Source organism: Rhinoraja longicauda, chromosome 8 (genome assembly GCF_053455715.1).
Source record: "Rhinoraja longicauda isolate Sanriku21f chromosome 8, sRhiLon1.1, whole genome shotgun sequence".
Taxonomy (NCBI): Eukaryota; Metazoa; Chordata; class Chondrichthyes; order Rajiformes; family Arhynchobatidae; genus Rhinoraja; species Rhinoraja longicauda.
Window position 1 is genome coordinate 72007877 of NC_135960.1, and position 18677 is coordinate 72026553.

At 46.8% G+C, this 18677-nt stretch overlaps 1 pseudogene; it reads left to right on the forward strand.

The window, feature by feature from the left end:
• The first annotated feature begins 4141 nt into the window (after positions 1-4141).
• LOC144596381 (gamma-crystallin S-1 pseudogene) lies at positions 4142-8098 on the forward strand (annotated as a pseudogene).
• The last annotated feature ends 10579 nt before the right edge of the window (positions 8099-18677 follow it).

The following is an 18677-nucleotide window of genomic DNA, read 5'->3' on the forward strand; positions in this document are numbered from 1 at the left end:
TATCGTGTCGTGTCGTACCGTATCGTGTCGTACCGTACCGTATCGTATCGTATCGTGTCGTATCGTATCGTATCGTGTCGTGTCGTGTCGTGTCGTGTCGTGTCGTGTCGTGTCGTGTCGTGTCGTGTCGTGTCGTGTCGTGTCGTGTCGTGTCGTGTCGTGTCGTGTCGTGCCGTGTCGTGTCGTGCCGTGTCGTGTCGTACCGTGTCGTGTCGTGTCGTACCGTACCGTGTCGTATCGTATCATACCGTATCGTACCGTACCGTGTCGTGTCGTGTCGTACCGTACCGTGTCGTGTCGTATCGTACCGTATCGTGTCGTGTCGTGTCGTGACGTGTCGTGTCGTACCGTATCGTATCGTACCGTACCGTATCGTACCGTATCATACCGTGTCGTGTCTTACCGTATCGTGTCGTATCGTATCATACCGTGTCGTGTCGTATCGTATCATACCGTATCGTGTCGTACCGTATCGTACCGTATCGTGTCGTATCGTATCGTAACGTATCGTGTCGTATCGTATCGTATCGTGTCGTACCGTAACGTAACGTACCGTATCGTACCGTACCCTATCATACCGTGTCGTGTCATACCGTACCGTACCGTACCGTACCGTACCGTATCGTACCGTATTGTGTCGTGTCGTACCGTAACATATCGTACTGTACACGTTCCCTCTTCACTGCATTGTGGGCTCAGCCAGGATTCTACTCACTGGAGATCAACACAAAATGCCGGAGCAACTCAGCGGGACAGGGAGTCTGAAGAAGGGTCTCGACCCGAAACGTCACATATTCCTTCTCCCCAGAGATGCTGCCTGAGTTACTCCAGCATTTTGAGCCTTACTGATGTGCGCTTGTTGGGAGGTCTAAATTTCCATGGTCAGGAGTAGCTGGAATGTATCAAAGAAGCCTCTGGCCTAAGTGGGGGTGGGGAGGGGTTGGGTCCTCATGTTCTGTGAGCTCTTTGGAAGTTCTCACCGATAATTCCCACCTCCCAACACTTTACCTATGTACTTGTAAGTAGATTGTAAGGACTTGTAAGGAGATTGCATGCTCTCCCTCATTCCCCCATGTGTTTACTCCAGGTTCTCCAGCTACCTTCCACATCGGTAAATTGGCCATTTTAAATTGTCCCTTGTGTGTAGGGAGTTGTAGAATCAGGGGGTAGTTGAGGAGTATCTAGGAACAATGAATAGAAGAAGGGTCTCGACCCGAAATGTCACCCATTCCTTCTCTCCAGCAATACTGCCTGACCTGCTGAATTACTTCAACATTTTGTGTCCATCTTTGGTGTAAACCAGCATCTGCAGTTCCTTCCAACACAATAAAATGAGATTAATGGAGTTGTCGTGCAAAGGAGTGCTTGAAGCCAGTATGGACTCTGTGGGCTGAAGGGCCTGTTTCCTTGCTGAACTTCTATGATCCAATGACACATCGTATCGTGTCGTATCGTACCGTATCGTACCGTATCGTATCGTATCGTATCGTACCGTATCGTACCGTATCGTATCGCATCGTATCATATCGTATCGTATCGTATCGTATCGTGTCGTATCGTACCATATCGTATCGTACCGTATCGTATCGCATCGTATCATATTGTACCGTACCGTGTCGTATCGTACCGTATCGTACCGTATCGTACCGTATCGTATAATATCGTACGGTATCGTGTCGTATCGTATCATACCGTACCGTATCGTATCGTATCGTATCGTATCGTATCGTATCGTATCGTATCGTATCGTGTTGTACGTACCGTATCGTATCGCATCGTATCGTATCGTATCGTGTCGTATCGTATCGTATCGTATCGTGTCGTGTCGTGTCGTACCATATCGTACCGTATCGTGTCATATCGTGTCGTATCGTATCGTATCGTACCGTATCGTATCGTACCGTGTCGTGTCATATCGTACCGTATCGCAAAGTATCGTGTCGTATCCTGTCGTATTGTACCGTACCGTATCATATCGTATCGTATCGTACCGTAACGTACCGTATCGTATCGTATCGTATCGTATCGTATCGTATCGTATCGTATCGTATCGTACCATATCGTACCGTGCCGTATCGTACGTACGGTATCGTACCATATCGTGTCGTATCGTATCGTGTCGTGTCGTATCGTATCGTGTCGTATCATATCGTGTCGTACCGTATCGTACCGTATCGTGTCGTATCGTGTCGTATCATATCGTATCATATCGTACCTTATCGTATCGTACCGTATCGTATCATATCGTACCGTATTGTACCGTATCGTGTCGTATCGTACCGTATCGTGTCGTGTCGTGTCGTGTCGTATCGTACCGTATCGTATCGTATCGTATCGTATCGTATCGTATCGTATCGTATCGTATCGTATCGTATCGTATCGTATCGTATCGTATCGTATCGTATCGTATCGTATCGTATCGTATCGTGTCGTATCATACAGTATCGTATCGTACCGTATCGTATCATGTCGTACCGTATCGTGTCGTACCGTATCGTGTCGTACCGTATCGTGTCGTACCGTATCGTGTCGTACCGTATCGTACCATAATCCTGTCGTACCGTACCGTACCGTATCGTACCGTATCGTGTCATATCGTATCGTGTCGTACCGTATCGTATCGTATCGTATCGTATCGTGTCGTAACATATCGTATCGTACCGTATCATATCGTGTCGTGTCGTATCGTACCGTACCGTATCGTACCGTATTGTGTCGTGTCGTACCGTAACGTATCGTATCGTACCATATCGTATCATGTCGTATCGTATCGTACCGTACAGTATCGTGTCGTACCGTATCGTACCGTATTGTGTCGTGTCGTATCGTACCGTGTCGTACCGTAACGTATCGTATCGTACCGTATCGTACCGTATAGTATCGTGTCGTACCGTATAGTATCGTGTCGTACCGTATCGTACCGTATTGTGTCGTGTCGTACCGTATCGTACCGTACCGTATCGTACCGTACCGTACCGTATCGTACCGTATTGTGTCGTGTCGTACCGTACCGTACCGTACCGTACCGTACCGTACCGTACCGTATCGTACCGTATTGTGTCGTGTCGTACCGTAACATATCGTACTGTACACGTTCCCTCTTCACTGCATTGTGGGCTCAGCCAGGATTCTACTCACTGGAGATCAACACAAAATGCCGGAGCAACTCAGCGGGACAGGGAGTCTGAAGAAGGGTCTCGACCCGAAACGTCACATATTCCTTCTCCCCAGAGATGCTGCCTGAGTTACTCCAGCATTTTGAGCCTTACTGATGTGCGCTTGTTGGGAGGTCTAAATTTCCATGGTCAGGAGTAGCTGGAATGTATCAAAGAAGCCTCTGGCCTAAGTGGGGGTGGGGAGGGGTTGGGTCCTCATGTTCTGTGAGCTCTTTGGAAGTTCTCACCGATAATTCCCACCTCCTCACACTTTACCTACGTACTTGTAAGTAGATTGTAAGGACTTGTAAGGAGATTGCATGCTCTCCCTCATTCCCCAATGTAATTTCTCCAGGTTCTCCAGCTACCTTCCACGTTGGTTAATTGGCCATTTTAAATTGTCCCTTGTGTGTAGGGAGTTGTAGAATCAGGGGGTAGTTGATTAGTGTCTAGGAACAATGAATAGAAGAAGGGTCTTGACCCGAAACATCACCCATTCCTTCTCTCCAGCAATACTGCCTGACCTGCTGAATTACTTCAACATTTTGTGTCCATCTTTGGTGTAAACCAGCATCTGCAGTTCCTTCCAACACAATAAAATGAGATCAATCTTGTTGTAGTGCAAAGGAGTGCTTGATGGCCAGTATGGACTCTGTGGGCTGAAGGGCCTGTTTCCTTGCTGAACTTCTATGATCCAATGACACATCTGAGCACAGTGCCTTTTTATTGAGAATCTAGAATATTTCTCATTGTCAAACGATAAAGGCTTGTATACAATGATGTGGCTGCAAAAAGAAAAATAAACGCATCAGGTACTCTCAGCTGCTTTTTCAGCATTCATGTGTTATATATTGTGCTTTTTCATCTGACCCTGTGTTCTGCATCATTTACATTACAAAAGTATTGCTGGAAAGGCCTTTCTATCTGATATATAAAGGGCAAATTGTAGCTACCAGCAGTCTGCAGATTGGTACTGACTGTGAACTAAAATGGGAAAGGCAAGAGGAAATCTGATTTGGGGAAGTATACTTTAAACATCGTGCCCCTCCTAATCTGACCCAAACTATGTTATTTCTCCCCACAGATCATCTTCTACGAGGACAGGAACTTCCAGGGCCGGCACTATGAGTGCAGCACTGACTGTGCTGATCTGTCCTCTTACTTCAGCCGCTGTAACTCCATCCGTGTGGACAGTGACTGGTGGGTGGCGTATGAGAGACCCAACTACATGGGGTACCAGTATGTCCTGAACAGGGGGGAGTATCCTGACTACCAGCGCTGGATGGGATTCAACGACAACATCAGGTCCTGTCACACCTACCCCCAGGTGAGTTACAGTCTGTGATCGTTGTTGCAGGCCACTTGAAACTGTGCTCACCAATCACCAACATTTGGGCTTTTGTGAGCGATCTCTTGGGGAAATGTTTCTCGTTGTCTAATTTGCTATGCTGATATGTTAGCTAGATTTACCAGCTTACATTTTGAGGCAAACATAGAAACATAGAAAATTAGTGAGGAGGAGGCCATTTGGCCCTTCGAGCCTGAACGCACCGCCATTCATTGTGATCACGGCTGATCATCCACAATCAGTAACCCGTGCCTGCCTTCTCCCCATATCCCTTGATTCCACTAGCCCCCAGAGCTCTATCTAACTCTCTTTTAAATTCATCCAGTGAATCAAGTGTTGGGTCAGTGGATGTTTGGCTGTTAAAGGCTGTGAGGTTAGCGTAGGAAGGTGGTGAATCTGGTACAGGGACTGAATGACATATTCCTGCTGATGTTGCTTTCTAGTGGGCCTGTTTCCTTGGTTTGAGACTTACATAGAAAATAGGTGCAGGAGTAGGCCATTCGGCCCATCGAGCCATTCAAATCAATCATGGCTGATCATCCACCATCAGTAACCCGTGCCTACCTTCTCCCCATATCCCTTGATTTAGTTAGCCCTAAGAGCTATATCTAATTCTCCCTTGAAAACATCCAGTGAATCGGCCTCCACTGCCTTCTGTGGCAGAGAATTCCACAGATTCACAGCTCTCTGGGTGAAAAAGGTTTTCCTCATCTCAGTCCTAAAGGGGAGGGGGTGGTTGTGACAGAGAGAACGAAAGAAGCTCTCACTGCATTCAAATGATCACTTGATGTGCTATAAAACAGAGAGCAGGAACATGGAATTGGGCAGTGAAGGACTTTGACTGGCAAGGTCTCAACAGGATGAACAGCTTCCTTTGGAACCATGAACCTTCATGGATATCTGCAGCATTTGGTTAATGATAAAACATTGACATAACTTGGTGGCACGTCGCTAGTGTTGCTGCTTACAGCGTCAGAGACCCAGGTTCCATCCTGACCATGGGCGCTGTCTGTACGGAGTTTGTACGTTCTCCCCGTGACCTGCATGCGTTTTCTCCGAGATCTTCGGTTTCCTCCCACACTCCAAAGACGTACAGGTTTGTAGGTTGGTAAAATAGCAAATTGTCGCTGGTGTGTGTAGGATAATGTTAATGTGTGGGGATCGCTGGTCGGTGCGGACTCAGTGGGCTTGTTTCCATGCTGTATCTCTAAACTAGACTTACTGAATTGCGCTAGACTAGATTACAGAAGTTTGCCCTTTTAATAATTTCACAGAACCAAAGTGGGGTCAAAGTGTGGAATGGTTGTTTGACTCATTGAAGCCATCGTAGCTTCATGTTGGAGCCATCTACTCTTTTATTCCTACTCCTCTACCCTCTCCCACAACCTGCAAATTCTTACAAGGGCACCTGGTTCACTTTGTCTGTACCTGAAGAAGGGTCTCGACCCAAAACATCACCCATTCCTTCTCTCCAGAGATGCTGCCTGTCCCACTGAGTTACTCCAGCATTTTGTGTCCATCTTCTGTGTAAACCAGCATCTGCATTTCTAAACGTCTAACAAAAGTTAGACATTAGTCGCTGAATGCTATGTCTAAATGGAATGAAATTCTGTAAGCTTCGTTCTTTTTAATAATGATATCCTCAGAATTCCAGAATATACTTCCATCAGTTATCTTACCTTTTAGGGAGGTGAAAGATGAATCCTCATCTGAGTTTCACTGAACCTTAATCGGTATATGGGCCAATAAACTGACCTAGACACCTTGAGCCATACTCACATCAGGACATTATTGCTGCAAGACGTATTTTCACATGACTATATTGAAAATGCATTAAAATGCATTAAAATACCTTTCTTTAGACTTTACTTTAGAGTGCAGAAACAGGCCCATTGGCCCAACGTGCCGACTGGCGATCACCCGGTACACTAACTCTATCCCACACACACGAGGAACAAATTACAATTTTAGCCAAAGCCAATGAACCTATGGACCTGTACGTCTTTGGAGTGTGGGAGGAAACTGAAGCACCTGGAGAAAACCCACGCAGTCACAGGGAGAGCTTACAAACTCCGTACAGACAGCGCCCGTAGTCGGGATCGAACCCGGGTCCCTGGCGCTGTGAGGCAGCAACTCTACCATTATGCCACTGTGGGGCCACCCCACACTACTGTGCCACCCCACGTCCATGTGATTATTAGTCAAAATGTATTTTCTTTTATATATTCATGAAATTCTCAACAGCCTCATGTCGAGACTGTGAACAACATTGATGTTAAACCATGATTGTTTATAGTTTACCTGCTGTCCATGTAGAGACACACTTTCTCCTCGATATCCCGCAGCTCCGCTCCTCCTCCCCCTCCCCCCATTCGTAACAAGGATAGAGTCCCCCCCTTGTCCTCACCTTCCACCCCATCAGCCGTCGCCTACAACATATAATCCTCCAACACTTCCGTCACCTCAAACGGGATCCCACTACTGGCCACATATTCCCATCTCCACCTCTCTCCACTTTCCGCAGAGACCGTTCCCTCCGTAACTCCCTGGTCCACTCGTCCCTTCCCACCCAAACCACCCCCTCCCCGGGCATTTTCCCCAGCAACCGCAGGAGATGCAACACCTGTCCCTTTACCTCCCCCCTCGACTCCATCCGAGGACCCCGACAGTCTTTCCAGGTGAGGCAGAGGTTCACCTGCACCTCCTCCAACCTCATCTACTGTATCCGCTGTTCCAGGTGTGAACTCCTGTATATCGGCGAGACCAAGCGCAGGCTCGGCGATTGTTTCGCTGAACACCTCCGCTCAGTCTGTCTTAACCAATTCGATCTCCTGCTTGCTAAACACTTTAACTCCCCCTCCCATTACCAATCTGACCTTTCTGTCCTGAGCCTCCTCCATTGTCAGAGTGAGGCCCAGCACAAATTGGAGGAACAGCACCTCATATTTTGCTTGGGTAGTTTACACCATAGCTGTATCAACATTGACTTCTCTAACTTCAGATAGCTCTTGCTTTCCCTCTCAATCCCCTCCCCCTTCCCAGTTCTCCCACTAGTCTTCCTGTCTCCGACTACATTCCATCTCTGTCCCGCCCCCTCCCCTGACATCAGTCTGCAGAAGGTTCTCGACCCGAAACGTCACCCATTCCTTCTCTCCTGAGATGCTGCCTGACCCGCTGAGTTACTCCAGCATTTTGTGTCTACCTTCGATTTAAACCAGCATCTGCAGTTCTTTCCTAGAAATACACTTGCTACTACTTGCTTGGTATAATCTCTTTATTAATGTAGGCACCTTTGACATGTTTATATCCTTCATTCCAGTACCGAGGGAGCAACTACAGGATGAAGATTTACGAGAGGCCTGACTTTGGAGGACAGACGATGGAATTCATGGACGACTGTCCCTCCGTCTACGATCGTTTCCGTAACCGTGACATCCACTCCTGCCAAGTGATGGATGGTTACTGGATCTTCTATGAACAGGCCAACTACAAAGGCCGACAGTACTTCATGAGACCCGGGGAGTACAGAAAATACAATGACTGGGGGGGCTACAACTCCACCATCGGGTCCTTCAGGCGCATGAGGGACTTCTAGATTACTCTCAATAAGAACAATATTATTCTGAGGAAGTATTTCAGAAAATAAAATACTCTTTGCCAGACTATTGTCAAAATGATTCATTTATTTTGATATCCCTATAAAATTGTGCAAAATAGAAATGGTACGAGCTTCATATAGAGACTTTGAAACACACTGATCTTAACTCATGATGGCTTATAATTTCAATCACTAGTATATGTGGAGATAAATTTTATTCTGAGGCACACTACAAATGTGGTTAATAATTGATCAGGACATCTTCCCCCGCTGAGAGAATAGTGATGCATTTGACATTGTTATGACTTTAGATACCTGCTCTTCTTATAGAGAGATACCCTTGGCTCAATAAGTCCACATTGACCATTATCCACCCATTTAGACTAACCCTACATTCATCCCATTTTCAGGAAAGTCCACACATTCTCATCATTTCTTCCTGGATTTAACTCACATACACACTTGGGGTCATTTTGTAATGTATCTTTGAGATATTGAAGGAAAGCAGAACACCTGGACAGAACCCACAGTGATAGGAGCAGAATTAGGCCATTCGGCCCATCAAGTGTACTCTGCCATTCAATCATGGCTGATCTATCTCTCCCTCCTAACCCAATTCTCCCCTTAACCCCTGACACGAGTGCGGATGAAGAATCTATCTATCTCTGCCTTCAAAATATCCATTGACTTGGCCCCCACGGCCTTCAGTGGCAAAGAATTCCACAGATTCACCACCCTCTGACTAAGGAAAGTCCTCCTCAGCTTCTTCCTAAGGGAACGTCCTTTAATTCTGAGACTAATACCTCTGGTCCCAGACTCTCCCATCTAGTGGAAACATCCTCTCCATACCCACTCTATCCAGGCCTTTCACTATTCTGTACGTTTCAATGGGGTCCCCCCTCATTCAGGGGTCATGGAGAGGATGTACAAACTCCACACTGACAACTCTGAGGCAGCAATGTTACCAGTTGCAGCACTATGTCAAACCTGTGGCAGAATGAATACATATGTTCCATTCTTTAATGGAAAACTTCCAAAATAAAGACTAAAGTCTCAGAATAAGGCCGTCATTATTAGCTTGAGATAGGCTAATGAAGGAGTTTCGGAACTGTACATGTAGAGGAGCATGTCCGAACAGGTCTGAACTGGTCCAAGCTGGTCCTAGCATGAGGGGGGCTTTAAAGGTGCTGATGATGAAATAGGTAGGAACCTCCCCCTAGGTAAATTAAGAAAATAACTGCAGATTCTAGTACAAATCGAAGGTATTTATTCACAAAATGCTGGAGTAACTCAGCAGGTCAGGCAGCATCTCAGGAAGAAGAAGAGTCTGAAGAAGGGTCTCGACCCGAAACGTCACCCATTCCTTCTCTCCTGAGATGCTGCCTGACCTGCTGAATTACTCAAGATTCAAGATTCAAGATTCAAGATAGCTTTATTTGTCATCCAATATTGGATGAAATTCAGTCACCCACGGTCCACCCACAGTCCAGCATTTTGTGAATAATCCCCCCAGGTAAAAGTAAGCACAGCTTTATATCGGACCTTTGAGTGGGACCATGATGGACAGCGAGTATGTAGCCATACTCGGGGCTGCTCTCCCACACCCGCATGTGTTGGTAAAAAGGTATTGTTACTTACTTAAGGTGACTAATGTGTTCTGTTGTCTGATAGCGCAAATATAACTTTAACACCAATCATATTTGCTTGTGCTTGACCCATTTGATTAGTAAGGGTGTCAGAGGTCATGGGGAGAAGGCAGGAGAATGGGGTTAGGAGGGAGAGATAGATCAGCCATGATTGAATGGTGTAGACTAGATGGGCCGAATGGTCTAATTCTGCTCCTACTCCTTATGACCTGGTGGACTTATAGCTGATGACTAGAATCGCGCCAATGTTCTCGGTGTGGCCTCACAACTTTAACACAATGTCCCAAATCCTGTACACAATGCACTGACCAATGATGGAAAACGTGCTGAATGACATCTTCATTACCTCCCCCTGCCAGCACTTTCAGGGAATTATATACTTGTACCACTTGCTAGACACAAAATGCTGGAGCAACTCAGTGGGTCAGGCAGCATCTCGGGAGAGAAGGAATGGGTGACGTTTCGGGTCGAGACCCTTCTTCAGCCTGAATTATAGATTTGTACCACTTGGTTTCTTCGGTAACACTCTTGCTGTGTACGTGATGCCTTGACGTGCTGTGAAGTCAGAGAAATGGTGTGCAGTTAACTGCCACCATCTCTCCATGATATCATGCAATAAAGTCTCTTGAAGCAAACCTCGAAGTCTCCGCTTTTCCTTTAATTTCCCTCGAAGTTAATTTCTTCCACAGTTTAACCAAAGATAATAGAGCAGAGCAAGATAGACTACTCGACCCTAAAAAACGTAGTATGTTACGGCGCCATTTTAGTAGGCAGAAACTTGCAGAAACATTTAAAAACAAAAATCTGTGAGTTGATAGATGAGATATGTTCTGCATTTTAATGGGATCATCACACATACTGTTCTCCCAAAACACTGATTACACTGCGAGAGGCAGAGCGAACGGTGGGCTTTGCTTACTAAAATGGTGGACGTTATTCTCCTTTGCGTACTACACTTCAGTATAGGCGATTTAGACGGAGTGGCCCATCTTGCTCCTCTAGTATCTTTGCGTTTAACTAAGCAAAGTGCAATACTTTACACGTGTTTGAGATAAATTCCATTTGTCAATCACAACCACAATCACAATCATACTTTATTAGCCAAGTATGTTTTGCAACATACGAGGAATTTCATTTGCCGTACAGTCATACCAATAAAAAGCAACAGGACACACAAAATACATTTAACATGAACATCCCCCACAGTGACTTCTCCACATTCCTCACTGTGATGGAAGGCGAACAAAAGTTCAATCTCTCCCTTCTTTGTCCTCCAGCGGTCGGGGGCCTCGAACCTTCCGTTGACGGGACGATCTTGATTCCCGTAGCCGGCGGTGGGCCTTCCTCGTCGGGGCGATCAAGCTCCTGCATCGGGAGGGGAATCTCAGCTCCCCCCCGCCGGGCGATCTACCACGGGTCGGGGCTTGTCGAACTTCGTGCAGCTTGGAGCTTCTTGACATCAGTCTCCAGCCGAGACTGTGAGCTCCTTGATGTTAAAGTCCGCAGGCCGCGGTTGGAGCGTTGATCCCAGGCAGGGGATCGCAGGGTCAGATGGTAAGTCCATGCCGCACGGTGGGGCTCAAAAGTCAGTCCCAGGCAAGGCCGCCAGCTCCACAATGTTAGGTCGCAGAGCGACCGGAGATACGATCCGCAAAACAATCGCATCTCCGGCAAGGTAAGGGATTGAAAAAAGGTTTCCCCCTCCCCCCTCCCCCACCCCCCACACAAAACACACCAGAGAACATTAACACAAACTTTTAAACCTCACCAAAGCCCACCGCTCCGAGCTTGTATTCCATAGTCAATGGGAAGCAATGCAAGGAAAATCTTGGATAGCAAATGATTCATGTCCAGCTAACCTGTCACTGGAGAAAGTCTGCCCTCATCTCTGCTAATTATCTTTTACTCTATAAGAATTTATACAGGAAAATGGACAAATTTACTTTTGATAGAGACAAAATGTTGGAGTAACTCAGTGGGACAGGCAGCATCTCTGGAGAGATGGAATGTGTGATGTTTCGGTTCAGTCTGGAGTCAGACGAAGAGTCTTGACCCGAAACGTCACCCATTCCTTCTCTCCAGAGATGCTGCCTGTCCCAATAGACAATAGACAATAGGTGCAGGAGGAGGCCATTCGGCCCTTTGAGCCAGCACCGCCATTCAATGTGATCATGGCTGATCATCCACAATCAGTACCCCGTTCCTGCCTTCTCCCCATACCCCCTGACTCCGCTATCTTTAAGAGATCTATCTAGCTCTCTCTTGAAAGCATCCTGCTGAGATACTCCAGCATTTTGTGTCTATCTTCGGTTTAAACCAGCATCTGCAGTTCCTTCCTACAAACTCACTTTTGAAATGCTCATATGGCCACGTTACTTGTCACCACTTGTCATATTGGCAGAAGATTTCCGGGTGATTTACATGCAATCAATGACTTTTGATGTCAGATCTCAGCGGCAGGCAGATTGTGATCACTTGGGTTTCTGGAGGAATAACATTGGGGAATGAGGAGCAGGACATTGTAGTTTGTTTGTTGGGTCTGAAGAAGGGTCTCGACCCGAAACGTCGCCCATTCCTTCTCTCCAGAGATGCTGCCTGACCCGCTGAGTTACTCCAGCATTTTTGTCTTTATGTTCGGTGAAAACCAGCATCTGCAGTTCCTTCCCATACCCCCTCATGAGTAACAACCTGAGACACCACAAAATTGTAGATGCTGGAATCAGGGGCAAAACACAAAGTGGTGGGTGATGCAAGATCAGTGGATGGAAATGGTCAGATGACGATCATGGTCAGGACCCTTCTTTAGTCTGTCCATCCCCTCCACTGATGCTGCCTGATCCGCTGAGTTCCACCAGCACTTTAGTGTTTTACTTACGATTCCAGCATCTGTGGTCACTAGTGTTTCCATTTCACCGGGCCACGAGCTTTTTGTGTCTATCTTGTTTGTTGATTGAGAGAGGACCAATGACCAAGGCCGAGCGGCACGGTGGCGCAGCGGTAGAGTTGCCGCCTTACAGCGAATGCAGCGCCGGAGACTCAGGTTCGATCCTGACTACGGGCGCCGTCTGTACGGAGTTTGTACGTTCTCCCCGTGGGTTTTCTCCGAGATCTTCGGTTTCCTCCCACACTCCAAAGACGTACAGGTATGTAGGTTAATTGACTTGGTAAATGTAAAAATTGTCCCTAGTGTGTGTAGGATAGTGCTAATGTGCGGGGATCGCTGGGCGGCGCGGACTCGGTGGGCCGAAGGGCCTGTTTCAGCGCTGTATCGCTAAAAAATCTTTTAAAAAACGGGGCACCAGGTGAGACTTGATCTGTTCCATCTCAGTGAGCAACAGCACATTTCATTGGTCGGCTGGGTCATTCCCTGAATGTTGAAACGATGACTGTTGTAGAAGCAGAGTGGAGCTTGAATGGGCAGTCTAGTCATTGGTATGCATGCATACCAAGACTGTTTGTGCAAGGGGGGAGCAGGAGGAATTGAGAAGGATAGAGTTGAAAGGCAAGGCCACAGGGTGTCAGGGGCTATGGGGAGAAGGCGGGAGAATGGGGCTGAGAGGGAGAGATCGATCAGCCGTGGTTGAATGGCGGAGTGGACTTGATGGGCCGAATGGCCTAATTCTGCTCCCATCACTTATGAACGTTTGAACATATGGACTTCAGAGTAGTGATTATAGTAACCAATGTGTGATAAAGGATTACCTCCAGTTTGAGTCAGAGCTTGGAAAAATGTGGATAGTGTCATGGTATAAGTCTGTTAACTGAATGCACAGAGAAACTGCCCATCACTGAAGAAGGGTCTCGGCTCCAAACACCAACCATCCCTTCTCTCCAGAGATGCTGCCTGTCTCGATAGGTCACTCCAGCGTTTTGTGCCGATCCATCCCTTGTCCGGCTACACCTTTCTCACTTCTCAAATGTCGGCAACTTCACATCTTCTGCTTCCACTTACCACCATCCTTTCCCCCACCTGGACCCAGTTGCACTTTCCCCCTCTCCTTATCTGTGTCTACCCGTCTTCCCCCTGCACTGGCTCCATCTGCCCATCAGCACCTCCCTCATCTGGTGCAAAGTTTCAACTACAGGTATTGACTATTGTTGAAAGACTGGAGCGGCTGGGCTTGTATACACTGGAATTTAGAAGGATGAGAGGGGATCTTATCAAAACATAACATTATTAAGGGGCTGGACACGTTAGAGGCAGGAAACATGTTCCCAATGTTGGGGGAGTCCAGAACAAGGGGCTACAGTTTAAAAATAAGGGGTAGGCCATTTAGAACGGAGATGAGGAAAAACGTTTTCAGTCAGAGAGTTGTGAATCTGTGGAATTCTCGGCCTCAGAGGGCAGTGGAGGCCAATTCTCTGAATGCATTCAAGAGAGAGCTAGATAGAGCTCTTAAGGATGGCGGAGTCAGGGGGTATGGGGAGAAGGCAGGAACGGGGTACTGTTTGAGAATGATCAGCCATGATCACATTGAATGGCGTAGGCCTCTCTGATCTCTCAAAACGTCTGAGTAGCCTGATGAAGCACACTGAACGTACACATGGGTCTAAATGTGTTAATGACGGAAATCACGGACTCAGTGGGCCGAAGGGCCTGTTCCCCGACTGCTTCTCTCGAGTAAAGTCTAAAGTAAAGTAAAAGTCTGTGAAATGATGATAGAAACCTGTACCACCGGGTGGCGCCGCAATGGGCGCCTCGCCAACAGTCTGTCTCATCCCTTCCTTCTTTGTTGTTTTTTAATATGTGTTAAATGTATTTTTTAGTGTTCTTTAGCTTGTTTTATGTGGGGGTTTTAATCTCTTACCTCGACAGAGATGTGATTTTTTTCCATATCGTATCTCCGTCTGACCTGCGGCCTAACATCGTGGAGCTGGCGGCCTCTGCTGGAGATCGACTTCGGGAGCTCCAACCGCTGGAGCCTGCAGGACTTAACATCGTGGAGCTGGTGGTCCCTGTCAGGGATCGACCTCTGAGCTCCAACCGCGGGATCCTGCAGGACTTAACATCGCGGAGCTGGCGGCCTCTGGTTAGAGACCGACTTTGGGAGCTCCAAGCCGCAGGAGCCTCAACCGCCCCAACGAGGGAGCTTCGATCGCCCCGACGCGGGAGCTTCGATCGCCCCGACGCGGGATCTTCGATCGCCCAGATGGATGGTTCGACTGCCCCGACCGCAGGAGAATAAAGAGGAAGTAGATTAGACTTTATTGCCTTCCATCACAGTGAGGAATGTGGGGAATCTGCTGTGGTGAATGTTTATGTTAACTTTTATGTAGTTGTGCGTCTTGTTGCTTTTTTTTAGTATGGCTGTATGGTCATTGGAGTTTCACTGTACCTTAATTGGCACACGTGACAATAGACAGATCTTTGAACCTGTGAAACCGGTACACCCAGAGAAAACCCACGCAGTCACTAGGAGAACTGTGCAAATCCCTACAGTCAGCACCTGTAGTCAGGATTGAACGCAGTTCTCTGTCGCAGTAAGGCACCAGCTCTACTGCTGTGTCACTCTGCCACCTTTTTGACCCATGATGATTGTGGCAACACTTGTAGAATGTGAGTGTAAGTCTGAGCACCAGCAGAAAGCTAAATGGTTGAAGGGGGAAAATGCAGACTCCATATTTACATAATTGGGCCTAAGCTTGGGTTGGTGTAGCTGTGAGAGAACTGCACCAGCTGCCATGTCACTGTCCCATGGCACCAGCATTGCAAACAAGCTGCTCATTACAATCCAGATCGGAAACACCAGCTGGGTTTCTGGCCATAGTGATAGGAGCAGAATTAGGCCATTTGGCCCATCAAGTCTACTCCACCATTCAATCATGGCTGATCTATCTCTGATCTATCTTTCCCTCTTAAATGTTTATTTTTTTAATTTTTAATTTAATTAATTACAGTGCATATAACAACAACAGTAAACCCTCTTTCCCTCTTAACCCCATTCTCCTGCCTTCTCCCCATAACCCCAGACACCCATACTAATCAAGAATCTATCTATCTCTGCCTTAAATATTTCCACTGACTTGGCCTCCACAGCCTTCTGTGGCAATGAATTCCACAGATTCACCATCCCCTGACTAAAGAAATTCCTCCTCATCTCCTTCCTAAAGGAACGTCCTTTAATTCTGAGGCTGTGACCTCTGGTCCTAGACTCACCCACTAGTGGAAACATCCTCTCCACATCCACTCTATCCAGGCCTTTCACAATTCTATATGTTTCAATGAGGTCCCCCCTCATCCTTCTAAACTCCAGTGAGTACAGGCCCAGTGCTGACAAACGCTCATCATATGTTAACCCACTCACTCCTGGGATCATCCTTGTAAACCTCCTCTGGACCCTCTCCAGAGCCAGCACATCCTTCCTCAGGTATGGTGCCCAAAACTGCTCACAATATTCCAAATGCGGCCTGACCAGCACTTTATACAGCCTCAGCATTACATCCCTGTTTATGTATTGTAGCCCTCTTGAAATAAATGGACATAAATGACACAAATTCATCCATGAGCTCTCTTAACCATATAACCATATAACCATATAAAAACTACAGCACGGAAACAGGCCCGTTCGGCCCTACCAGTCCACGCCGACCACTATCCCTGACCTAGTCTCATCTACCTGCTCTCAGACCATAACCCTCCAATCCCCTCTCATCCATTTACCTATCCAATTTACTCTTAAATAATAAAATTGAGCCTGCCTCCACCACTTCCACCGGAAGCCCATTCCATACAGCCACCACCCTCTGAGTAAAGAAGTTACCCCTCATGTTACCCCTAAACTTTTGTCCCTCAATTCTGAAGTTATGTCCCCTTGTTGGAATCTTCCCCACTCTCAAGGGGAAAAGCCTACCCACGTCAACTCTGTCCGTCCCTCTTAAAAACCTCTATCAAGACCCCCCTCAACCTTCTACGCTCCAAAGAATAAAGACCCAACCTGTTCAACCTCTCTCTGTAGCTTAAGTGCTGAAACCCAGGCAACATTCTAGTAAATCTCCTCTGTACCCTCTCCATTTTGTCCTTAATGAACATAACTTGGCACGTCAACACAACGTCAACATTGTGCAAATAAACCTTCGCTTCTCAGGGATAACACTGGAATCACCTGTTACAGGGATGGTTGTAATAGCTGTGACATTTTGACAGAAAAGAAAGTCAGCTTCATCAGCCTTTTCAAACTTTCAAATCTACTGTCATGGGTTTATCTGGAAGTATTTTATTGGTATGCAAAGCAAAGTGATGCAAATAAGACACAATGAATTTAATTATAAATGCTATCCTGCAAATTCACAGTTAGAGGAATATTCCAGCATGGAAACAGGCCCATTGGCCCAAATCGCCCATTCCAACCTCTTAGCCTGTTAGTTCCATTCACCTGTACACACTTTGCCTAAGTTAGTTCCACTCACCTGTGCACACTTTGCCTAAGTTAGTTCCACTCACCTGTACACACTTTGCCTAAGTTAGTTCCATTCACCTGTACACACTTTGCCTAAGTTAGTTTCATTCACCTGTGCACTCTTTGCCTAAGTTAGTTCCACTCACCTGTGCATAACCTCCACCTCTCCAGGTAGGAAATGTCAAAGACTAGAGGGTGGAGCGTCATAGAGTCATTGAGTCACAGAGCATGGAAACAGTCATAGAAACACAGAAGCATAGAAAACAGGTGCAGGAGGAGACCATTCGGCCCTTCGAGCCAGCACCAAATTTCACAGAAATTCACCACTCTCTGACTAAAGAAATTTTTCTTCATCTCCTTCCTCCTCCTTCCAGAGTCTGAACTGTGAGGGAACAGGAAAGATTGCAGTTTCTCGACCCAAATCGTCAACTTAAACCCCATGCTGCCACAGATGCTGCTTGACCTGCTGAGTTAATAGAAACATAGAAACTTAGAAAATAGGTGCAGAAGGAGGTCATTTTGCCCTTCAAGCCATTCATTGTGATCATGTCTGATCATCCACAATCAGTAACCCGTGCCTGCCTTCTCCCCATATCCCTTGATTCCACTAGCCCCTAGAGCTCTATCTAACTCTCTTTTAAATTCATCCAGTGAATTGGCTTCCACTGCCTTCTGTGGCAGAGAATTCCACAAATTCACAACTCTCTGGGTGAAAAAGTTTCTTCTCACCTCGATTTAAAAGGCCTCCTCTTATTCTTAGACTGTGGCCCCTGGTACTGGACTCCCCACAACATTGGGAACATTTTCCCTGCATCTAGCTTGTCCAGTCGTTTTATAATTTTATGCATCTCTATAAGATCCCCTTCTCATCCGTCTAAATTCCAGTGAATACAAGCCCAGTCTTTCAAATCTTTCCTCATATGACAGTCCCGCCATCCCGGAGATTGATATTGTGAACCTACACTGCACTGCCTCAATAGCAAGGACGTCCTTCCTCAAATTAGGAGACCAAAACTGCACACAATACTCCAGATGTAGTCTCACCAGGGCCCTAATGTGGATGATCAGCCACGATCACAATGAATGGCGGTGCTGGCCCGAAGGGCCGAATGGCCTCCTCCTGCACCTATTTTCTATGTTTTTCTATGTTTCTATACAACTGCAGAAGGATTTCTTTGCTGCAGTACTCAAATCCTCTTGTTATGAAGGCCAACATGCCATTAGCTTTCTTCACTGCCTGCTGTTCGTCCAGGGACCTGGTTTTTGAGCTAGATTCCAGCATCTGCAGTCTGTGCCTTCATTTGTTTGATCAATAACTTGGATGGAAAAACCTGTCACAGATATTCCAAGGGTGATCCCAGAACGTAATGGATTTTGTGTCCATCTTTGGTGTAAACCAGCATCTGCAGTTCCTTCCAACACAATAAAATGAGATCAATGGAGTTGTAGTGCAAAGGAGTGCTTGATGGCCAGTATGGACTCTGTGGGCTGAAGGGCCTGTTTCCTTGCTGAACTTCTATGATCCAATGACAC